This window comes from Amblyomma maculatum, chromosome 6 (genome assembly GCF_055883805.1).
Source record: "Amblyomma maculatum isolate TAMU_Amacu chromosome 6, ASM5588380v1, whole genome shotgun sequence".
NCBI classification, from domain to species: domain Eukaryota; kingdom Metazoa; phylum Arthropoda; class Arachnida; order Ixodida; family Ixodidae; genus Amblyomma; species Amblyomma maculatum.
In genome coordinates this window covers 115,317,894-115,341,422 of record NC_139349.1, presented here as the reverse complement: position 1 = coordinate 115,341,422, position 23,529 = coordinate 115,317,894, and positions in this window count along the sequence as shown.

Here is a 23,529-nt window from a genome sequence, read left to right as displayed (position 1 = left end):
GGGGGTTGCAGCAAAAAACACGTGTCACCCTATGTGAACTGTGCAGTGGGAGTGGTTTACCGAATCCCCCTCTCTTGTGGTGCCTCATATGTTGGACAAACTGGCCGCTGTGTCAATGACCGGTTGAGGGAGCATGCTCGAAACGTTGAAGTTAAAGATGAAAACGCCAACCTTGTGCGGCACATTGCCTCTTGTAAGTGTAGGGCAGGATTTGGGAAGACGACGATTCTGGGCAGAAGTGGGAATTATAAGGCTAGACTTCTATTAGAGGCATATCATATCGATAAGCTATCCGATCGTTGTGTTAGCGATACGTCTGTACACATGTACTCGGCGGAATGTGCCTTTCTAGACATGTTTTTGTGTTGACTGCTACTGTTTTATCTGCCCCCTTCTGCGCATGCTCGATTTTTTCATATATAAGCTGTGTCTTCGGCTTGAATAAAGAGTTGGTAGTTAGCGCTTGTCATACGTCTTATGTGTTCTTCTTTGTCCTTTGTGTTTTTTGCGCAATTTTTTACCCAATGGATCACCAACTAGCCCGGCAACACGCTCTTCTCAACTGGTCATTCTATGTAGGGTGAATTTCTCTTAGGACCGCACCCCCCCCCCCCTTCACCTCCCCCGCCCTTGTGAGACCACTTTCAGTAGAAGTAGTCGGAACTAACACCTGTACTGAATCAACGCTCACTAAATTACCTAACGAAAACTGCTTAGTATTTCCACTTTTGTATCCCTGTCAGTGCCCTTTGAATGCGCTGCGACAGCACATAGTGTATAACCTAAACTTCTGCGCTGTTGCGCACCTTTTGTAGCACCGCGTAACAGAGTGGATATTGACACTACTTAGCACTTTTCACTACGCAACTGGTCTGACCGCCAATGGGGTAAGTTGTTTCGTAGCTTCTCGGGACGGAGGGCTGGGGGTTAGTTGGAGTATTCCAAAGAAAGATGTTGCCAATGACTGCACCAGAGTTGTCAAATCCTGTTCAGGTCAGGAAGTGCGTTTCCGGCGGTGGCCACCGGATTCAGGTCGCACCCAGATTTGGTTCGTGCAGCTCAATCTACATGGCAGTTTTCTTTTTTTAACATGGGTCGAGAACTGCATCGCACTAGGATTAGAACCAGTAATTTTTTTTCACGCGAGCGGAATATTCTACCTTTAAGCCAATGCCAAAGGAGGTAATTTAAGGAATGAGTTTCAAACTTCGATAAGCGATCTTGACAGGCAAAGCAGTGTGATAGGCTCTGAAATAATAAGAAGAATACTAAAGAAATGTTGGAAAATCTCAAAAATAAACCGCAGTTTACGATATATAGCGACATACTTGAAGTACCAAAAGAATACATCTGCTTAGACGAAGTAGTGGCCCCAGATACAAACCACGAAGGAGAAACAACCGGAAGAATACGATTGCGTGGGCACGCATGTAGCAGATTATGTATGGGAGGTTGCCAGTATCCTAGAAGAGAAAACTATAACAGGAGTATCTTACCGGCACTCACTTATAGGACAGAAACTTGGAGGCTAACGAAAAGGTCGAAGTTACTTGCACAAACTAAAGGCATGTGCCCGTCGTCGCCACAGCTTTTCATATTTTCCTTTCATATGCACATTCACGAAAAACCTTCCTACAACCCAGAAAAGTAGGTTGAAAAATGCCCATATGCACCAGCGACTGCAGGGAACCAGCGTGACACAAGGAGCATGCAGGAAAAAGAGAATGAGAAGGAGCGATAAACGAACGGCTGGCGCGTTTACAACGTGCATCATGAAAAACGTAGCACGTAACAAGCGTGGGAGAGAGAATACGAAGACAGCGGTCGCGACAGAAGATTCTTGCGGGTGTGCCTGCTTGCACCCCGAAGTTTGCAGACTTGGGCCCCATGCATACATCCGGGCCTCATTACCAGGAACGACCGTCATCTTGAGACTCCAGACTTATCGGAATGAGCCGGAAACGCTGGTGACCGAACGCAGGCTGCCCGCGTCTGTCTGCCAAAAGGAGGCTTTGCGGCTATTCTACTTTCATCGGCAACGAACCGGAATCAACTTCACCGGAGTCTACTCGGCACTAACCCAGTATTCGTAACCTGGGTCGGCCTCAGTCAGGGGGATAACACCGGAATACAACCGGCGACCAGCAAATGCGCCAGTTTTCTACACCGAGTCGGTTTCGACAGGACATAGCCTCATGTGAAGAGCCTCCTCCCGGGCACTCCCCCTGAAGAACCAAGCCGCATGGTCGGGGGAAGCCTGTACCAATTTTTTACCGGCTGGGTGGCCGGCGGCAGATTCGAACCATCCACCTTCCGCAGCCGAGGCAGGCGACCAATTCATTTTTTTTTTTAAATTGCAACGTTAAAACAAGCTAGCGAGATTTTTTCTGGGGGCTGTTCCTTTTAAGGTGCATTATGTGATGTTTTTACCTCTTACAGGCGCAAAACCAGCCGTGAACAGAGCTACGAGGTTACGGCATCAAAACGGTAACACTATTCATTTAGTTTCACCATAATTATTTCCTGCCTTCAGTGAGTGTATGTTATCTGTAGGTTACGTTCACAGACACCTCTTGGTAACAATCGCTGTTTAACCCGCTCAGAGGCAACCAGGGAGGAGAAAGAAGTTGCGAGGGCCTACCGTTGAGGAGACGGAATTACGTCTCGGTGCCCTCGCTTAACGGTATTAGTAGTTCTTTAGTTTAACAACTGTTACAATATATATATATATATATATATATATATATATATATATATATATATATATATATATATATATATATATATTGTAGGGGGTGTGTTTATTCAGTCCACGCCGAGGGATTCAGCTGCTCAGGATGAATTCACAGCGGAGCATCAGGCGTACCGAATCACGAAGACAACGACAACTTCTTCGTCCTCGAGAGCGCCAGCACGCGATGCATGACAGTGGCAATAACGATTAAGATTACCACACTACAATATATATATATATATATATATATATATATATATATATATATATATATATATATATTGTGAGCCTTCCGTGGATCTTCTTACATACATACCATCATCATCGTCCCGCGACGCCGGCTCCGGCACGCGCCTGGGTTCGTGATCGGATTAAAACGCTAGAGAAGGCTTCGCTGTCCTTACCATCACGACCTCGCTGTCTAGACCTAGACTTCTTTCACAATATATATATATATATATATATATATATATATATATATATATATATATATATATATATATATATATATATATATATATATATATATATATATATATATATATATATATATGTATATATATATTAGAGGGCAGGAAATTTGCGTACGTGGAAGAAAAGGATGTCTCAGTCAGCAATTAATGGAAAAACGCGAACAACACGACGCCGACACTCTCCGCGATTCGGATTTCTTTTCAACGCGCTTTTATTTGAGTGGCAAGAAAAATACTTTAGGGGCGTCCTAGAGCACACACGGACGAATCTTGTATATTTATACTACCACCGAAGTAAAAGCGCGAAGAAAATAAATACGAATAACGAAGCACCTAGGCTCTACTTTGTTCCCTTTTATTTCCATCACCACAGTACTATACAAGAGCATTACATCACGCGCTCGAAAAGCTGTCCTATGGCAATCAAAGACAAAAAAAACCATCTTTCTTCTTGAGGCCTGAGCGTTAAATCATGTTCTGTAGAATGATTGTCAAGGCACTCTAGTTCTATGATTCAGGTCATCAAGGCTGGATGGCTTCGTCGTATAAACTATATTCTTCATGTATGCCCAAAGGAAAAAGTTCCGGCTACGTCTGAAGCCAAGCAATCGGTCTTTCGCGCCCATTCCAATGCATTGGAAAGGGTGTGCTCTGAACGTTCAGAGCAAGAGAGGATGAGTGTGGTGGAATTTCGCCATGCCGAAACCACATCAGTTTCAGCAAGTTAAGCTAATGTTCGGAAGCGAATTTCGTGACCACATCATTTAGGATGTGCTTTGTATAGTTCCCGCTAGTGATGTTCCCATCAATAAAATAGGCGCCTACAATGCTTTCTTGAAGGAACACTGAACCTGATGGATTTGTCCTCGTACTGAATGCGGGTGGGCGGACAACCAATAATTGGGGTTGTGCAGATTTACTGCGAAGTTTCTGAAGTGGGATTTATCGGTCCGCGTCATGTTGTCTGAATGTTCATGGTTCTCCATGCATTTGATTAGGCACCAATTACTGAAATCTAGCCGGCGCCAAAAATCAGACACTCCCACTGCAGGCATACCGTGTACAGATACTGTTGTACGTTTTGAGAACTCGTCAAACAGCGGAATAATTGCATCCTAATTCATGAGGGATTTCACTCACAGTCACCTGTGGGTTGACGTTTACATAAGCCAAGACGCCAGTTTTAAGCTCTTTGCTGAAAACGGAGCCACGTATTTTACGCTGAGGGTGCACCGACCCTGTCCTCGGAGAGGCTTGTAAAAGTGCAGCGAGAGGGCACACGGCGACTAGGATGCGCATCTTTGTAGAACCAGTGGTTAAAGTGGCCTTCTTCTGCGCGTGCACGTCCGCGGTAACTGTTCTAACCATTTCAGTGGTCGAAAAGCGTCCTCCAAAAGTGGCGGCCATGTCAGCGCTCAACAGACGCGAAAACAATCTCGTTACAAGGTGACCACTCCAAGACATTTCCTAAGGTGACTCCGCTGCTTTCATTCTTCTTTTATTTCTGAATACCTTGCACCGTTTTATGCTGCGTTGCATGTGCTGTAGGCTTTTCTGGGTTATCCTTCTTGCCATGCATCAGCAAAGTATATGCTCGCCGCCGGTGCCATTGGAGCATTTAAGCCCATTTCATTGGCGCAGCGCCAGCAGGCGCGTACATTGTCACTCTGTTCCAGCCTGTGGGACAGTGAACACAACGTCACAGAGTGAAGCGATTTGATTGGCATTGATTTTCGCCGTGCCGTCGGCTCGTGGTTTTCGAATGTCGTTAGAAATGGTCCAAAATAGTTGAGCCTCAGCGTCAAGGGCAATTGCACTTTCCAAAATATAAATGCTGCTATGCTTATTACTGACGGCCGGCTACAAATCACTAACTGCAAGCGGGGGTTATCGGCAATGCTTGAAATGTTAACTATCAAAATGTAATTTAAAAACTTTACTAGTTAACATGATCCGCGTTTTTTTTGATGTCCATCAATAATGATAATATTATGCCTCAAGAAGCTTCTGTCTACCTCAAAAACCCTATTTAAAAAAATTGGTGATGATCTTCACTGACACACCTTGTACACCGAACTGGAGGCTGTGTGTTGAATGTTCTGTTTCACGGGGTTCGTGGTGGTAGCTGTGACATATAGATGTACTTTATAAGATGTGCTAAAATTGAGCATCCGCTTTCTCGAAGGCGCGGTAGTCACTTCTGCGGAAACTGTGGGTGCCAGGCAACTTTATTTCAGCCTTCTGCCTTCGCTGCTGCCCCTTCGTTATGTTTGTGTGGGTCTCACTTTAAAGATATAGCGGACCTGCATGGCCTGTCTTTAAAACAGTATTCTGTCATGGCATAACGAATCAAACCTGGAGGCACCGTAAATATAGATGCCAAAGTTTCCGAGCGGGAACATCTAGGAAGGGCTCGTATTTCTTCCAATAGATTTTGAAGCTTCTACGTAGACCAGCTTATACGACGATATTGGAAGCACATTCGACCTCCTTCCGATACATGCATCCAATGTATATTTCAAAATAAGTATAAAGCGTCTTGAATAGGTATTCACTATTCGCTTGTTGAGTCTTTCCAACGGGCGGCAAAAGTCGAATCTAAAGCAGCACTGAAGCGGCTTTTAAATTCTAACTTGCACCGGAAACACACAGTTCTTATGGGCCCACCTCGAATGCAGAACATGTATTAGCAAGTGCAGGCGACATTAATTTGAAGCGGCAGGTCGCACTTCGCCGTTGCTTTTCTTGCGAATCACTCTTCTCCGCGGTGCTGTAGAAGCCAATAAGGCATGCTATTACAACTCAAGTGAACATCTGGATTTCTCATTTCTGGCCCCAAGTACCAAACAACTTCCTTGGCTAGAGGGGAAACCAGCGGGGAGCGTCTTTCGTCTACTAATATTGTTCCACGCAGTACGGCATTCGGCAAATTAGCCTGCCGTTATTTGCAGGATTAAAAAGCCCTAAGGGAAACATTGACTCACAACTTTGCACAAAAAAGGGTGTTAACGACACACAAGTCGCCTACCGGCCACCGAAAGCTCTTGCTCACTCCTAAAGACTGCCGTTATGAAGCGCACACCCAATGCGTTCTGTTCCAACTGCCATGCTTTGTGCAGCCGGCCATCACGTATTGAGAAAATAAGCAAATACATGAATGGGTAGCAAACTGCATACAACGCCTCTACCACACAAGAGCGAGGCACGAAGCAGGGCGTGAGTCAGGAAAATAGATGAGAACTACTATAAGGATCAAGGAGCCTGCTTTATTAATTCTGCGGGTCCCTGCGAAGGCATCCCAAGCTTAGCCGATAATTCAAGTCGGGGCTGACGAATAGAAATTCAGAGGTTGCGCAAATGAAGGAGTCAGCGATCGTGTTAGCCACAACACACCGAATACCTATATATCGTTACGGACTCCACAACCACCTGCCAAACTAGATGCAAAGCCGGGTTTCTCCTTTGGCTAGTAAAAATGTACCCCAATTCAGGCACCATGATTCAGACAAAGAAGTGATATAGGTACCTAGTCGTCAAGCGATAGTTGGAAACGAGTGTGCACACGCCGCAGCCATAGCATCCCTGTCGTGAGATACCTGATAACTCACCTCGAATCATCACGCTCCCGGCTCGCGCTATAAAACTCGTTATATCAGAGGAGTTCCACTATTACAAGACGTTTTATGTCCAGAAAGCAGACCTTTACCCTGAGGCATCGACGTACCACGAAAACCTGGCATGGGAAAATAGGGCAATGGTCCTGTGCAGCTCCAACTCGCTGCACAAAGACGACTGGTTGCCAGATCACGGGAATCGTCTTCAACTAACGGAACCCCGGACTTATGAAGCGACCAATGCCGCCCGTAACCCTTAAACCATTTTCCTAAAGAAATGTTTGTGACGACACCCGCGTATTTGCACAAAATTCGACTCACCGACGAGCAAAGGAAAAAAAGAAAAATAGTTTCACTGCCATTTCGGCTACAAGTCCCAACGCGTAGGTGCTGGTCGCAAGGCCCCCTGTTCTAAGAGCCGAAACATTAAAAGAAGTCTAATTTTCATTTTCACTGCTCATCTTGGAGCGCGTGCCTTTTACTCGCGCAAGAGGAACACACTAGTGCGGCCATGCGCCGAAGCTGTATGTTCGTACCATCGCGGGTGTCACATTCCGACTCCTTATCGTGGCCAATACTTCTCGGCATAGTCCAGACACAAGTAAAACCTAAACAACGTCAATGTAATGTATTTATAATTACAAGTATAAGGCCACAATTTATACTTCCTATGTAATACACTCTAATTCAGAATGGCGAAATCCTTATTTTCTATGAGAAAACTGAAAGAACGCATGGGCCATGAATATCATTTATAGACAGAACTCTCCCAGAGATCGTGTCACGGACAAGGTCCGTGCTCAGTTCCTATAATGAAAGTGCTTCGTGCGCAGTTTTCTGGGATACGTTTTGTCGCAATCCAACTGTACGATATTTTATGATACTTATGGGAATTAATGCTTGCAATCATCGAAACCTCATATGTGTAAAGAAATCCTGCTTTCAATCGTTTTTCTTGCGTTTTCAAGAAATAGTTAAAACTGACGAAGAAAATGAACAGGGCGTGTTTTTGAATATAATTGCAGGAACGTCCTGGGTTATTATGAGATATTTTGATGAATATATTGAAAAATATGGGCTAAGCTGCAAACTCATACAGAAATGTGCTTCTCAACGCTGATATGCGCTCACAACGAGCAATTAAGACTGCCAAAGGAAACGAGTGTTATCCCTTTTTTAAAGTAAAACTACAAGCCTGAAAGGGACAGTTTAGTTGAAGCTAAGGAATGTGTGAAGAATGACATCTAGAAACTTTTTTGTATTGTATGTGAAAATGGTTTGATTATGTGGCCAGAAAATGCTTCCTTGTGTTCGCTTGAACTGTTTTTTTAACGTCCCAGAGTGATTCTGGCTATGAGAGACGCCGTAGCGGAGGACTCTGAAAATTTCGACCACCTGAGGTTCTTTAACGTGCACTGACATCGCACAGCACAAGGGTGTCTTGCTTTTCGTTGGCATTGAGATGCGGCCGCCAAGGCCGGTATTCGATCCCACGTCCTTGGGAACAGTAGTAGAATATAGTAACCACTGCGCCACCCCGGCGAGGCTCGCTTGAACTGTTATCCTTAGAGCAATGATCGACTTCGCTAATGGCTTTTGATGTAACGGGAAATGCTGCAAAACGACACCATCTCAACAATAAGGGCTCGTGCATGCGAACGGCGAACAGTACTTTATTGTCAAGTGAATGTTCAAAACTCTGTTGACATATATTATGCGTCGGCGATAAGCGAAACAAACGGAACAAAGAAAAAGTAACCTTGGCTCGGGATGCTCGGATTGCCACTCGTACTCAAATTTTGCATTAAGAATTAACGTGACCGTCGGCAATTTTTGGGTACTTTTGACGTCACCGCAGGTAATCTAGCTACGAAAAAAAAATTTCAATAGTTCAAATACAGTGTGTAACGAAACTTGATTGTAGTTAGAACGGTACTTTAAACACCTTACTAGGGGCTAGACTAATTTGGTATGTACCTTGCCAGTAAACAAAAAACAGCGCGATGACGATCAAAGTTAATATATAGTTTTGTATACTGCATCTATCACTGCGCCTATTTTCCAAATCGCTATACATACACGTAATAATAAAATGGTTTTTAATATGAGAATGTGCTCCTGGCGCATGCATTCTGACAGACACGTGATATACTTACCGCCAATAAACTTGACATTTCAAAAACAACGATATACATTATTGCTGCGACAACGTTTAAAAGTTTAAACGAGGGGTGAAGTAGGATTCTAATGCATATTTAAAGGTGCCTACTATGGGATACCTTTCCAATGAGTTTGGAGCTTCTCAACCTGTATGCGCATTCCTCTTCGTCATTTGTTCAGAAAATAAAAATTCATTCTGTAAACAAATAAAATAGGAAAGTGCATATTTTCCACCTTGAACAAGACTGACTATCTATTAGCAGCGTGAAGCAATTGTGCCAAGGAAAGAGACACACTAGGAAGGAGGAAAAGTATAATGACTAATTCTTTAAATATTAGTTTCGGGAACAATGCAAGCACAAGCTTTAGCGTATGAGTAGTAATATTTGCGCACCGGAACTGAATTCATTACAACAGTTTTTTCGAGCCGTCTGTACGAATAAACTTCAATAGCAATGGTTGCATTCTGAATATCTACCAAGCAATGGTTAGGGTCGCAAATTAAGAAATCCCTTACCTGTCGTATGCATGCAATCTGGGTCGTGGCAAGTTCGTTCGGCTACGGCGTTCAACTTCGGCTGCACCAGGGAACTCGGACACAGCTGGTGCCCTCACCTCCATTAGGTGCTGTGATTGGCGATATAGATATTCGGCAATTAAGCCAAAAGCTGGTTTAAGCACAGATACTTCTCATGGAAAGTTGTGCAAGTCCAACTATTGCGAATGAAGCCTATTTTTTTAGATGTGGGAGGGAAGGTGCGACATAGCATTTCGTATCCTTACGGCTTCTCCCAATATGTGTAAGCTCCGTTTCTTCCGTCACCCAAAATAACGCAAATATAATATTAAACAAGCGAAAGCCCTATGATTTTACTCCTCAGAGGTCTCTGCGTTAAGCAAACCAATAAAAAAAGGTCCCCCTCAAAGTACAGATCTTAAGAATTATTCAGCATATTGAGTTTATCATTCACTTATAAAGCTGTAAAAATAGCGCCAGGGTTTGTAGCGAAATCTACACTGCGCTAAGTTTTCAAGACGTCTGCACCTGGCACTGTGCCACGTGACTGTTGTCTAGCAACTATCACGTGGTATAGACCGAAAGCTGGGCAAGGAGTTGGAGGAGGAAAGAAGAAGAGAAGAAGAAAGAAGAATACATTCCTCGGTAGTTGGTAGAGGCGAACGACAACAGCGAGTTGCTAGGATAGAAGATTCGTTCGAACGTTCTGACGGGGGCACATTATACCCATGTGTCCGCAGAAAAATTTACTGCAAAGTTCATAGCCTTCGCTCTATCGCTATGTTCAAGCCATGCTTACACCCCCACAATTTTATTATCTGTTTAGAGCCATCTAGTTCGAGGTAATGGTTTGCCTAAAAAGTTTACATAAGTTTTCTTCAATAGGAAATTTTTTTCCATATTTTGCCATTTTCTTTTACAAAGCACTTATCTCAGTTAATTCACGACCGCGAAAAAGTTACATTTTTAATCAGCGCCGTATCTGATTTGCTCATAAAGACCTAAAAGAAGTAGAAAAAAAAGCAGCTGTCTTCATAAGCCTGCTTCTTTCCACCGCGCCCGTCTACAATATAGAAAACACCAACACCTGGCGTCCTTAAATATCTCACGTCGGACATATCATCGTGTCTTGTATCCTAGTTTTACGATGGGAACAAAATGGAACCAAACTACGTACAGCGCTCAAACAGCATATAAACAAACTTAGTCTTTCCATAGTGTTGAATGTATCGAGCGGCACTTATACATCCAGTTACTGCGTAAATGTTACCTATGAAAATATTTTCTTCTTACATTGCTACTGGTAATTCTGAGAAACGTGTATTTCGTTCTGGTTTCGTTTTTACGTCTTTCACAGCTGTATGCGCATCTTAAAATTTCCAGTACATATGTCCTTTCATTTATGAATTCATCCTGCGATTGTACGTGTATGAATTCTTTATTTCTCCACGGTAAATTCGTTCCATGTAATAAATCTCGAAATAACGAGAAGGCAGTTTAAGCGTTGAATGTGCTTTCTGCCAGCACCTGCCAGTGTAAGAAAAGCTCACAGAACCGACAAGCTGCTTGGGCAGCAATTTCCAGTAGCCCCTCTGTTGTCTTAGCTAGGCAGATAAACTACTTTATCAGCTTCCCAGAGTCGCATTTATATAAATGTTTACACTTATTGTGGAATATAATATATTGGGTTACCCATTGCTAGCCTTCATTAATTGCCTCATTTGGTAGACTGACTGCCCCGGAAAGGCGGTAGTCCTGGGTTCGAACACCGTAATATTAAGCAAGAATATTTATTTAACTATGTACGTTCTGAGGAAGATGTATAGCTTTCCTTTGTAGCCGTATAGACTGCGCATAAATGGGCGCTAATAAGTAATCACTCCCTTATTACAAATTCTGTCCCACTTCGCTTCCATTTCAGCGTCACCACAACGGGCAATATAATTCCCGTTTCCTTGGAATCATCGCCCTAACTATTTAGCTGCCGTTGCGAGGGTCTAAGAGGTTGTCCAGTGAAAGCATCTCAAACTGTGTTTTCCAAAATGTCACTCCATGCATACATTAGCGCCTTCGTCCGGTTGTGCCAACAGGGCGGCCAGCGCACGGTCGCTGGTAAAAGACAAGATGGCGGCTGGCCGCGGCACGCCACCACATGCAAACAAACACGCACACACATAGACAGAAAGAAAGACTCACCTTACTAAAGATCTGAAATAGGCTGGAATTTAAAATTCTCATCCTTTCTGCTTTGCATGGGGAAGGAAATCTGGGGCCCAAAGATGGGAGGGATGTTTTGAAAATAGTAACGCTGAAAACATGTTTATTATAACTGTATCTCCGAACTTTAATATTTTTTTAGCAAACAGCCCCAGCCCTGTGATGCAACCAATTTCCCTGTAACGCACATGCATCGAAAAATGTATCCAGCACCTCCACCACTTGTAATAGGAGTCCTTGAACAGGGAGCTGACCTCTACACCTGGCGCCTAGCCAAGTGTCCTTCAGAACACACACTGTGGGAAAAAAAAGTTTTACCAAACCAAACCAAACAGGGCACTACGCCATCAACAGTCAATGGAACGTTCGGCGATCAGTCGTTGCACTTATGTAAGCACACACCCGAGCATCTGAGAGAGAGCTTCGTCGTCGTTTCCTTTCCTGACAGTCGCGCGCGTTGAACATAGTGGTCGTTCTCTTCAGCATCACGCGCTGAACATATCAGAGCCGAACACCTGTTTTACAATAGGTTTGTGCACGCTCAAAACCACTAGTCATGCTTTTATCACTATTTATTATCGCGCTTGATGCACCAAAAATTATCTGGAAAGATCGCAGACACTTGTGTTCATTTCCAGGTTGTTCCAGTTAACTGCAGCTGCTTTATTTAAATGTTTCTTCGGCTACTTTAAATCGAGCACTGACGAATGTAGCAGGCAATTTGTAGTTCTACAGCCGCCGATAGCGCTTGCTGTTAGGAGAGGAGAGCGAGACACATTCTCCCTTTCTCGTCTTGTGATCACTGACAGCAATTATCAACAATTTTGTAGCTTCTATTTGGTGACTACGCCACCATTTTGAATCTGAGAGACGGAGAATCGTCGTAAATGCTGACGCTCTTGAAAAATCAAAGACAATATTCTATAAATATTCCGGCTATGTTCATTGCGTGCAGACGCATGAGTCATATCACGCCAAAGACTGCGCAGCATTTCATGCTCAACTTGTACAATAACAGAATTATTATTTTACGGGATTAGTTTGTTTTTAGCATACACTGTTCCCTGCTGAAGAATGAGCTTCAATGATAAGGCCATTTGTGATGACACCAGGCACATGCCGCGATGAAAGCTTCTAGGGGTTGCTTTTCAGTCGAGGAACCTATGCCGCCTAACAAAGACACTTCGACTGCCACAGTGACTGGCACTTTGAAGGCATTATAGGGTGAATAATATCCCCAACTCCTCACGATTTATACGGGCAAGAAGCGTTAGCTATCCACGTCGCAGCTATTAATGACCATTACTCTACATCGCAGCCTCCCTACTTATACTCATTCAATAGAAGCATGCGGCGCACAGTGTAGTTAAAGAGGTCCGTTGACAAAGAGAACTTTGAACCCTGCGTGCTCTTGGAGAAAGGGAATAATTCAGTCAATAAAAAGAGCACTGCAAAGCCTTATGATCTTATGCAATATCCTGTATGCGACACTGCCATATCTCTAGCGCCATTCCCTCTATAGTGCTCATCTTCATCGTTCATCCTGTCTTCTCAGACCCCGATCTGAAAAGCAAGATGATAAAAGAAGACAAAGTAAGATTTCTGTTGGGTTAGCGGGGAGCTCACTCGACCATGAGGGCGTTGGCGGGTTTCCGCCTCGCCGGCCACAGTCAGTGGTCCGCCGCCGAGGCCCGCCGCTGTCAGTGAATCCGCAGTCAAATCACGTTGCCATCGGCGGCGCTCGGAAGACTTGCATTCAGTGGCGCGTGTGCGGCTGCTTTTCGGGGCGTTTGGCCACCGATAGCTTCCCATTTGCCCCCTCTTTTCATTTGCTTGGACATTTGGTTTCTTTCTTGCTTTTTGTTGAAATTTAAAAAACAGAATTGCAGCACTAATCAGTGTTGCTGCATTGGAAGCAACAAAATTATATTTGAAAGTTTGGTTAAATGAACCCCAGTTGGCGGTGGACAGCGAGCTGCTCGAAGTTGTAAGAAGGCACGGAGCTCAAGTACCTAGTCAATGAAGATCTGAAAATTTCCAGTGAGAGATTCATTCGATAAAAGATGATGTGGAGGCAGTTTTGAGACTTTGCATGGGGATATTCACTATCGCCTTGGTAATATCCCTCCAGATGAAATTATATCGATGTTGTGTACCGCCATTGCTATTATATACATAAAAGTCGAGGCTAGCGTAGAGGCTCGTAAAAATACACAGTCACGTGTGAGAAAAACAACTGGAGAAAAGTTGAGGAAAAAGGAAAAAAATTAGTTGTGGTTTACCTCGGCTTAACCATATTTGAATTACTGTGGCAACGGCGGAAGCTTCTTTTGCCTGCTACATTATTCCCCTATCACGCCCTATCAGTCTAATGTGCTACATTATTGGGGTATTTATTTACCTTCAGAAAGACTACGAAAATACAAGCGCAGAGACTAGCGTTGCAAATGTCGATGGAACCGCACTCATGTATATAGGACAACGTAAATGAGACGGTAGCTAAAGCCACGTTATGTTTACTAGGGCCCAACCGGAACGAACTGAGGCATTCATTCAAGTATCTTCTTGTTCGACAGTGTTATCATGCCAGAGCTGAAAGAGTTTGCTACTCTAATAGAGGAGGACCTTTGCGCGCGGCGCAGATCAAGGAGAAATTCCGTATCGAGACGGGAAAATTACTAAGATTACCATGTCACATAACGCAACGTAAGAAAGAAGGTGGCGACTACTGCAAGTTTGCTTCGCATTTTGCAGCAGACGCGTAACGACCCTGGAACCAGCCAGCACACCTCAGCTCCTCCCAGGCCCCGGTCGATCAGATGCAGGAAGCGTGTTGCCAAAGGTCGTTAAGCCTTTCTTTTATGTCTCGGAAAGGAAGGTACCTGTGAAGAGCACACCACATACCTCGATGTCCCAGACACGCACGCGCCGCACAAAGCGTTATCCCGTCGTGTCAGGTACGGCAAAGCAAGAGGCGTCTCATCAAGTAGACGACGGTCGTTTAAGGTGTCTCTATAGGTACATCTCTGAGCCACCCAACCTGTTCCGTCTCAGGTCTTGATAACAGATTGTTATTAGCAGCAAAAGGTAACAGAACAGGAGATTAAATGCAGACGTGAAGCCTGTGCAGACGCGTCAGAAGCGCGTTTCATCTTCCTTCAGACGTTGTTGCGCGCTAAGACACGTGTAGTGAAAAACGGCTCTGGAAGAACGCGGCGCATTTCGTTTCGCTTTCTTTGTCAGGACCAACATTTTTACGGTGTCGTGGCGATCTATGTTCGCGCTTTTTTGCCTCCTTTTTCACGCGCGAACTTTCGCGGAAACGTTATGATGCGCCACAAGAGTGCAAAGAAGTATATTGCGCCATTATTAGGGCGACATTTGTTGCTTGCGATATGCGCTGAGTTGCGCTAATCTTTTATCGCGTCACGTTAGCAATTGCTAATATAAAGTTAGCACCGCTTGTTCCCTCCTTCTCACCTGCGCAGCTGTGGGAGATTGCTGGCACAACTTTGTTCGAAATGAGTTATGTTGTGGTTTTCCAAGCGGTCCATTCTCCAGCATTTTATACAGCAGCAAACTGGGGCCTTATTTAAATGCTTCGTGAGGGTAGGAAGTCGCCAAATTTTCTTCTTGCCACCGGTCTACTTAGCAGTGAAGAAAGTAAATAATTTTTTGAATGTCATCCGGGATTGCCCGATAGTGTGCGGGGAATAGCTCTTACATTGTTTTCCACACCGCTCATTTAGAGGCGAATTCCTGTGTCCATGACTCGGCCCGAAAGTAATAAATACCGCTTTATTGCTTCCTGTTCTATTTGTATAAGTTACATGTTCTCTTATCCAAGCATAAGATTCTGGCTCGTTGTAAAGTGTCCTTTTAAGAGCGATGGACCTACGGCGTTCATTTGCGAGTTTCGCGTTACTCCACTTATTCCTGGACCTAGAACATCGTGCGTTCGACAGATGGCGCCACTTGTGCGCCACATGTTTCGTCTCTCTCGCTGCTCACCAAGCATTGTCTTTTTCTCTCACCCTACAGCGAACATCATCGTCTTCATCGTCTTGCTCTGGCACGAGAACACGAAGCTATCACCACAGTCGTTCACGCCTAGTTTAAAACAGCAACACACATTCGCGATGAACAGTAAACATTGCGTATTTGTGAACTTCCAACAGCAAAACACTCTTGTGCTAGGCATTTAACATCGCCGTCTTCACGAGGTTTCCTCTGCGACTTTCTGGAGAGAAAATTCCGAACCGATACCTCCAGTACCCATGCATTGTTTCAAAATTTCTTAATTCAGAAATTAGACAGACCTGTCGCTTCTGCGGTAAAATAACATCCCTAAATCGCATAATTTGGAATTGTTGGGCACATTTAGGTCCCAGGAAACTCATCGCTGCTTCCTCTTTGACACGTGGAATAAAGTGAGGGCCAACGGCTCTCTGGACATCCAATCCCCAGTCATAACATGGGCAAGTGTCGTCCGAGTCTTCATTGTCTCGGACGCACGTGCCAGTACTTACACTGCCCCATCTTTTCTTTCCACAATAAATTTTTACTTGCTCGCTGAAGAAATCTCCGCAGCCGTGCCAGACCGGCTGCCGAGGCCCTCTAATGAGAAGAAGCCTGACTAGGCCGTCTTCGGAAAGCCTGCCAAGTGCGGAAGCGAGCCAAGGTAGAAGCGGGCGCGACGACTGCGGCTGTGGCTGATGGCTAATAAAACTTGGTTCAACCATAGTTGAAACTAGTATTTTTGTGGACATAGCGTCAGGAGTAATACGCAAAAAAAAAACATTCATTTGAGGCAACGTTCTAACAATGTGGGCATGTGATGACCTTCTAGAACAGATTTACACATATAAAAATAGTGTGCTGACAATAATGAGAAAAATAACGTGCCCAGAAAAAAAAAAACCTAAATTTTAGACAGCACGTGGGCGAAATAGAAATCAATAAGTCAGAAACTGAGATAGAGAGGTCTTTGAGCACACATCACAGGGAGGTACCTGTCACGTGTTCATTGCTAGCTCGCCGCTTCCGGTTGGATGCTGCGAGCACGTCATACCGCACTAGTTTGCAACGCGTGCTCTTAGGAGTGATTAGCTCTCTTTCTTACTGTTCGATTTCTTTCTTGATCACATACACTATACACATTTATTGCATTGCTGTGGCTATAGGACAATCTTTTTGGATATTCCAGGAAGTGGAGTGAGTAATACTTACACTGTGCTACACAACCCTTAATAAATAATTAGCTTACCATTATGGCATGAAACTTTGTTGGTCATTATATCTCAACCAGCCACCAAGTTAGCGCGTGTTAATGCCGTTTTGAAGTGTTTCAGAGCAGAACATTTTGAACCGAAAACAATCGTCTATCTCAAAAATCAAAGTTTTTATAAATTCTTCTAAGCATTGACGGAAACAACGTGAACACTGGGCACAGACGGCCACCGGGAAGTTTTTAAGTTTTCTTTTTTGAACTGATATCAAATATTCCTCTTTTTTATTTGCAGTTTTAAAATTTTGGGGAATTTGATGCATTGTGGATAACACATAGAGTAATCTAGAGCTCCAACTTTTCTGTGGAATTAAGAAACTAACCCGCGCAGTAAATAGAAAAAGGCTAGGGCAAACAACTTAAGACATTATGCCAGTTTCTAGGGATTAAAATTAACATTTTTCAGCGCGGCGTTCCTCGAGCGGTTTGAAATTTTTTACTAAATCAGCTGCAACACGAAAACAAGTTTTTAATAGTCTTTTTAAAAGTAATAGTTGCATAGATTTAATGAGTGAAAAATAGCAGATGGCAAAAAGTTTAATATGGCAGCCGCAGGTCTATAAACATGCAACTTTTTAAAGTGGCAAAAATGAATTTTCCAACTTTAATGTATTACAATGTTTTCCGAGAAAACTATGCCGTATCATGCCGCCTAAGGTTTATTCCTTTGTTTTGAGACATTTGCCCACGAGATATAAAAGTTTAGTTGAAATCAAAAGCGGTCATGGTACCTCGATTAATCATTCTTATCTGAACACACACATATTGAAGCGACAGACCTGTTTGACGCTCATAAGCTGTCGCAAGTAGAGGCCAGTGCAGTGATAACCATGACGCACAATGCAATTCTTAATGCACGTATATGTTCTGTAGATCATTGATTTGTTTTCTGCGTCTCTCATAACCTGAGTCGCTTTGGGACGTTAAATCCCACAAACCAAACCATTTGTTTTCTTTTTTTCGTAGCGGTACTGTGCTGCACAATGTTACCCTAAAGTGAATAAAAGAATTAGAAACAATGTTACCAACTGGGAATTGAACTTTAGCCTCCCACGTGAAACGCAAGTTCTCTAACTACAGTACTACTGCCAAGCTTTATTTTTATTTATTGCTATATGTATGAAATTGCAAAATATGCAGCACATAATATTTACAAGTTCGCCAGGCCGTTCACCGGCCGTGAAAAATGGGGCCTTTTCATTTGTGCTCGCTTCCTAGACATCAACTCTGTTTCAGCACCAAAGTCTGGATATTTCAACTAGTCGTCTCCCTCAAATCCCTAGATGGCACCTAGTGAGGACCAATGACTGCAGCGCTCTAAGCGGAAATGACCTTTTTCGGCTTCAATTTCGATACTCACGTGGCATAGCTGTTTGAGCCACTCTCTTCTTCTAGTTCACTCTTGCCATGGGTGAGCATTGCTGAACTTTGCTAGCCAGAGCGCTGAGCGTACTGGAAAATAGCTGAAATGGATGCTGAGAAGCAGAAAGATGGTACAAAATCACTTAAACTAAGCACGAGTTTAATCCTACCAAGAAGGATAGCAAAAGAGGTACAAGCAATACTTAGAGGTGGCTGGAAAAGTAAGTAAACAATTGCATTGCGCTGACTTCAATTGCTAATGCATTTTAACTTATATTTGTCAAAAACGTTTTTGGACTTCTCAATATTGTTTATAGGTACCTTCGTACAAATCAGGAGAAAGTTCTCTAGTGAGTAAGCGCGAATCGGTACCGGAATCTTCTGACCTCTCCATTTTGCTGCCGGAAGACACAAGTTCAAACCGCGCGGATGCTGTATTACCATGCTCGCTGCTGGATGACGTCCAGCACACTGGAGATGATGAATTACCTTTTACTGAGTCCGACAGCACGCTTAGTGAAATAGGCACAGATCGACACAACTTTTGAATTGCGCATTGGAGATGATCAGGCACTTCTTCCTGAATCCGACAACACCTTCAGTTATATAGCAAAGATCTTCAAGGCGCAACAGTTGGTCGCCACTATCCCTTAGAGGCAAGTGTTGAATCGGTAAGAGCGATGTTATACAGCATTTTATATGCGCGAAGTTAATGTAAGTACATGATGTAGTTTGGCGATACCGAATAGAAAATGAGGTAAGTCTGTTAAGTGCCTGAGGTCTCCATTCCATCTTACAAAGGTGCGCCTAATTTTCGCACTTCGCTTGGCTATGGAGAAGCGTCCGAGCGCTTCTATTTGCTCGTCTGCATGCATGTTGTGTGGACATATGAATTTGAAAAAAACACGGTGCAGCGTACCTTATTTTAATAGCCTCATCATGCCTTTCGTACACAAACATACCCTTATCAACATCGTACACATGCCATGTGATTAGAAAGAAAATAATAATAATTGAGTACTAATGCAAGCATTACCACAAAAAAAATCCTCTTATCATGTCACCAAAACCAGGTGACATGTGCAAATTGAGAACTCTCCTAAATGGCTGCACATCAGGCAGAACATTACTGCTACTACAGAGTGTTTCAGTTCGTGTGAGTGCAAAATCAGCAGTGATATCATACGACCAGCACAGGGTCAGGTGTGGGCTAAGTTGGCTGCTGCCCAGGGCCTGGTCTCCGAGTATGGGTCGAGAGGGCCCGTTTATTCTAATGTGCTTGATTTATGAAACTACAAACAACAGAACTTAAGAGAAGCAGGTATTAAGAGGAAAAAGAATGAGGAGATAGGGCTCCCGCCTATTTGGACTTAACATTTGAGGAGTCTGTCAGGCTGCGAAACATGAATTCCCCACTACTATTGAAGGTCCTTTTCGTATGAGATGATCTGCACTTGCTTATAGGATCGGAGACATTTATGATGGTTTCCTGTCAATGGATCCTTCTATTTTGTGGCAGTGCACAACATTGAAAAAAATGTAATTGGAACAATAGGTAAAATCACCAGGAAAACGTTTTTCTACCGCCCCCATCTCTGTAAACCTACATTTCTCAAATATTCCCATCAGTTCTTTTCTGCCAATTTAGTTCTGGGGAGGAAGTTAGGCATTGTCAGTGAGTTCTTGCTGATTGTTTATCGCTATCTTTGGGTCTGATTGTTATTGGCGGTGCTCTCTCCTGTGCGCTGCAGTACTAACACATACCTCTCACACTAATCGCAAAGACATCTTGCCCTTCTTTAGTTTCGTGTAGTTGGAATGAAAAGGGGAACATTGCAGAAGTGTAGTAAATAGGAAAGCGCTGACAATTTTGGGGGAGGGTGTTACCTGCGCTTTCACACAGTGCCCTCTTTTCCTTTATCCTAGCATGCATAAGCAGTTATGTAGGGAAGACAATATTGGGTAGATAATGTGAATGTTCTTTGCTAATGATGCAAACATTCTAGAGGTAGCGCCTATTGTCCTCAGTCATGCTTTTATCATTTAAGACATGAAGAAGTTCTCAGCATGTTCAGCACATTATGCCTATACCTACCTTCTCTCACTGCTGTCAACAAAACCGCGGCAAACTGAAGAATTGCCACTGAGGGTGAAAAGTGTCGCTGAGTGCATGTCTCTGATCTAAAGTTCAGAAAGTAGTGTGCGAAGACAATCTTATATTATTGCGGCTTGTAGACACCCTTTGTTTCTTTTCAGGTTAATTATTAGTGATTAAACCTTGTTTGCGAATCTTTTAAGCTTAGAGACCAACTGTTCATGGTAACCCTGGGCACGTTTCTTTACTTCAATCCTGAGAGATTCAGGTGTATGAACATGTCGCTTTTTATGCAAGCACATAAATATTAGTCCTGCAGAAATATTTTACATTCACTGATGGAGCTGCAGGAGACAGTATTAAGTCTGGACTTGCTGATGACCTTGCTGATTTATTCATTGAGGGGGTCATAAATAGTCATACTGTCAAGAGGTGACAATTTATTGTAGGTACTCAGAAGAAAATGGTACGGGAGATAGAGAAAGTTGTCTGAAAGGGAATCCTGGTGAATTGTGTGAAGATGATGTCCCCCCCTTCGCCATGCAGAAGTTTATTACAGTTAGGAAGTTTGTTCCAGACTATATGCACCGCATACTGCTGAGTGTGTCGCGCCAATTCCTAAGCATATGACTGAAGCGAGTAGGTTCCCCATGTTGTATAGGGTGATTTCCAAAAACACCTGATGACAGAATAAAGACCATTGCACCCCATCGAGATGCCAGGCACATGCCCCTACCCACTACAGAATGGAAATGGTCGAAACCTAAACTGATTTAAAACTGCCTGATGTATTACAGTCTGCCAGTTCTAGATGGAATTTTTGATAGCAAATACCATGCATCATGAGGCATTTCCAGTGGAGGTCCTTCCCAGTATGCTTGGGCCAGTGGGGTCATTTTTGACCTTGCTGGCGCAGAGGAACTGCTTTTAGACTTTCCATGTCCACACTCAAATCCTTTATGGAGAAGAATGCATGCCGTGTGATGTGCACGAGGTTCTCGATATTGGTAACAGTGTTCGACAGTGGGGTTCATTGTGGTCTTACTCTACATTTCCCTTTGAGGCAGGGAACGGAAGTTTGATGTAAGCTGTGAAGGCTGTCAATTGCATTCCTCCTCAGATACGTCGTGTGCTGCAGGTGAAGGGTGTAGTTCAAGAAGGCCTCAAGCAGGCTACTGCTCCCCGTACCATTCAGTACTGTACAGCACTGAACACTGCGGAAACACAAGAATGTTTTAATCTCTAAAGGGGTGTGTTTATTTGGTAGGGCAAAGCCATATGCACCAACAGATCCGGCAACAAAATACTTCATCATCATCATCATCAGCAGCAGCAGCCTGATTATACCCACTGCAGGGCGAAGGCCTCTCCCATATTTCTCCACTTAACCCGGTTCTGTGCTAGCTGCATCCACTTGACCCCTGCGAACTTCTTAATCTCATCCGCCCACCTAACTTTCTGCCGCCCCCTGCTACGCTTTCCTTCCCTTGGAATCCAGTTTGTTACCCTCAGCGACCATCGGTTATACTCTCTTCGCACTACATGTCCTGCCTATGTCCATTTCTTCTTCTTAATTTCCACTAGAATGTCGGTAACTTGAGTTATTTCTCTGACCCACTCTGCACGCTTTCTATCTCTTAATGTTACCCCTAGCATTTTTCCTTCCATAGCCCTCTGGGTTGTCCTCAACTTAAGTAGAGCTCTCTTGGTTAGCCTCCACGTTTCAGCCCCATAGGTGAGTACAGGCAAGATCCAACTGTTGTATACTTTCCTCTTGAGCGATACAAAATACTTATAGCTTGTTTATTAAAAAGAATTGAATATCCCCGCTTGTGTCATAATGGAAGAATATTAATGGGTAGGTACTGCGCAGTCAACACGAAGATAATAACTCTGTACTGCCACTCTGGGATGGGACGTTTGCAGTTTTTGAAACAAGTTTAAGCAGTGGTGTTTGCTTTTGTTCAGCCCTTGAAATGCACTGCTGTCACATACTCGAACACTGAAGTCAGCCATCTGATTAAGTACTTTCATTTTCAGAGGAACTCGCAGTAATGCCTTTCTTCTTCCAATCAGAGTTTTGGGGCTTCGTGCAAATGACTAGCATGCTGATTTCACCTGCACCGTCACTCTCAGTGCAGAAAGTGATCGCATGCTTGTAATTGTAAGAAAGGCATGTGTCATTTTAAATGTATATGCGTGGTTTTCATTATTAGGAGAAACTGGGTCTACTGCATAAAATGAATCTCCTTCGTATGCCACTACTTAAACTATCATTTTTAATGATTGTGCCTACCAGTCCAAAGGCAGTTTGTTTGCCTTTTGTGGATTATATATCATCCTGTTATATCACCCTCATTATCCATTCCTAGAAACTAAACATGGGCCTATGCGATTCACATCTAGGGCATAATTTAAGGAACTAATTCTGATTTCCTGATCAGGAAATTTCGTTTTAAATTACTTGGTATTCCACGTGTTCATTGCCCTTGATTACAAGTGCCACAAGCATATAATGTAGGCTGTGCGTGTTGGTGGTTATCGCCAGAAAAATTTGCTTGGCGCTTTGCTTCTTACCCTGCTTCCTGATATCCGCATTTGAGATTGGCTTCTTCTCATAGGTACTAACACTGCACAAAGCACGCTCTACAGGGTGGAGTTCCTGTACGTTAGTGACGCTCACTATCCATTTCTAGAAAGTAAACATGGGCCTATGCGATCCACTTCTAGTGCGTAAATAGAGGAACTAATTCTGATTTCCTGATAAGGAAAATGCATTTTAAATGACTTCCTTTTGCACGTGTTCATTGTCCTTGATTACAAGTGCTACAAGCATATAATGTTAGCTGTGCGTGTTGGTGGTTATCGCCAGGAAAATTTGCTAGACGCAACGCTTCTTGCCCTGCTTCGTGATATCTTCAATCGAGGTAGGCTAATCCTCATAGTACTAAACTGCACAAAACACGCTCTACAGGATGGAGTGCCTGTACTTTAGTCACGCTCATTATTCATTTCTACAAACGAAACATGGTCCGATGCGATTCACAACTAGTGCGTAATTGAACGAACT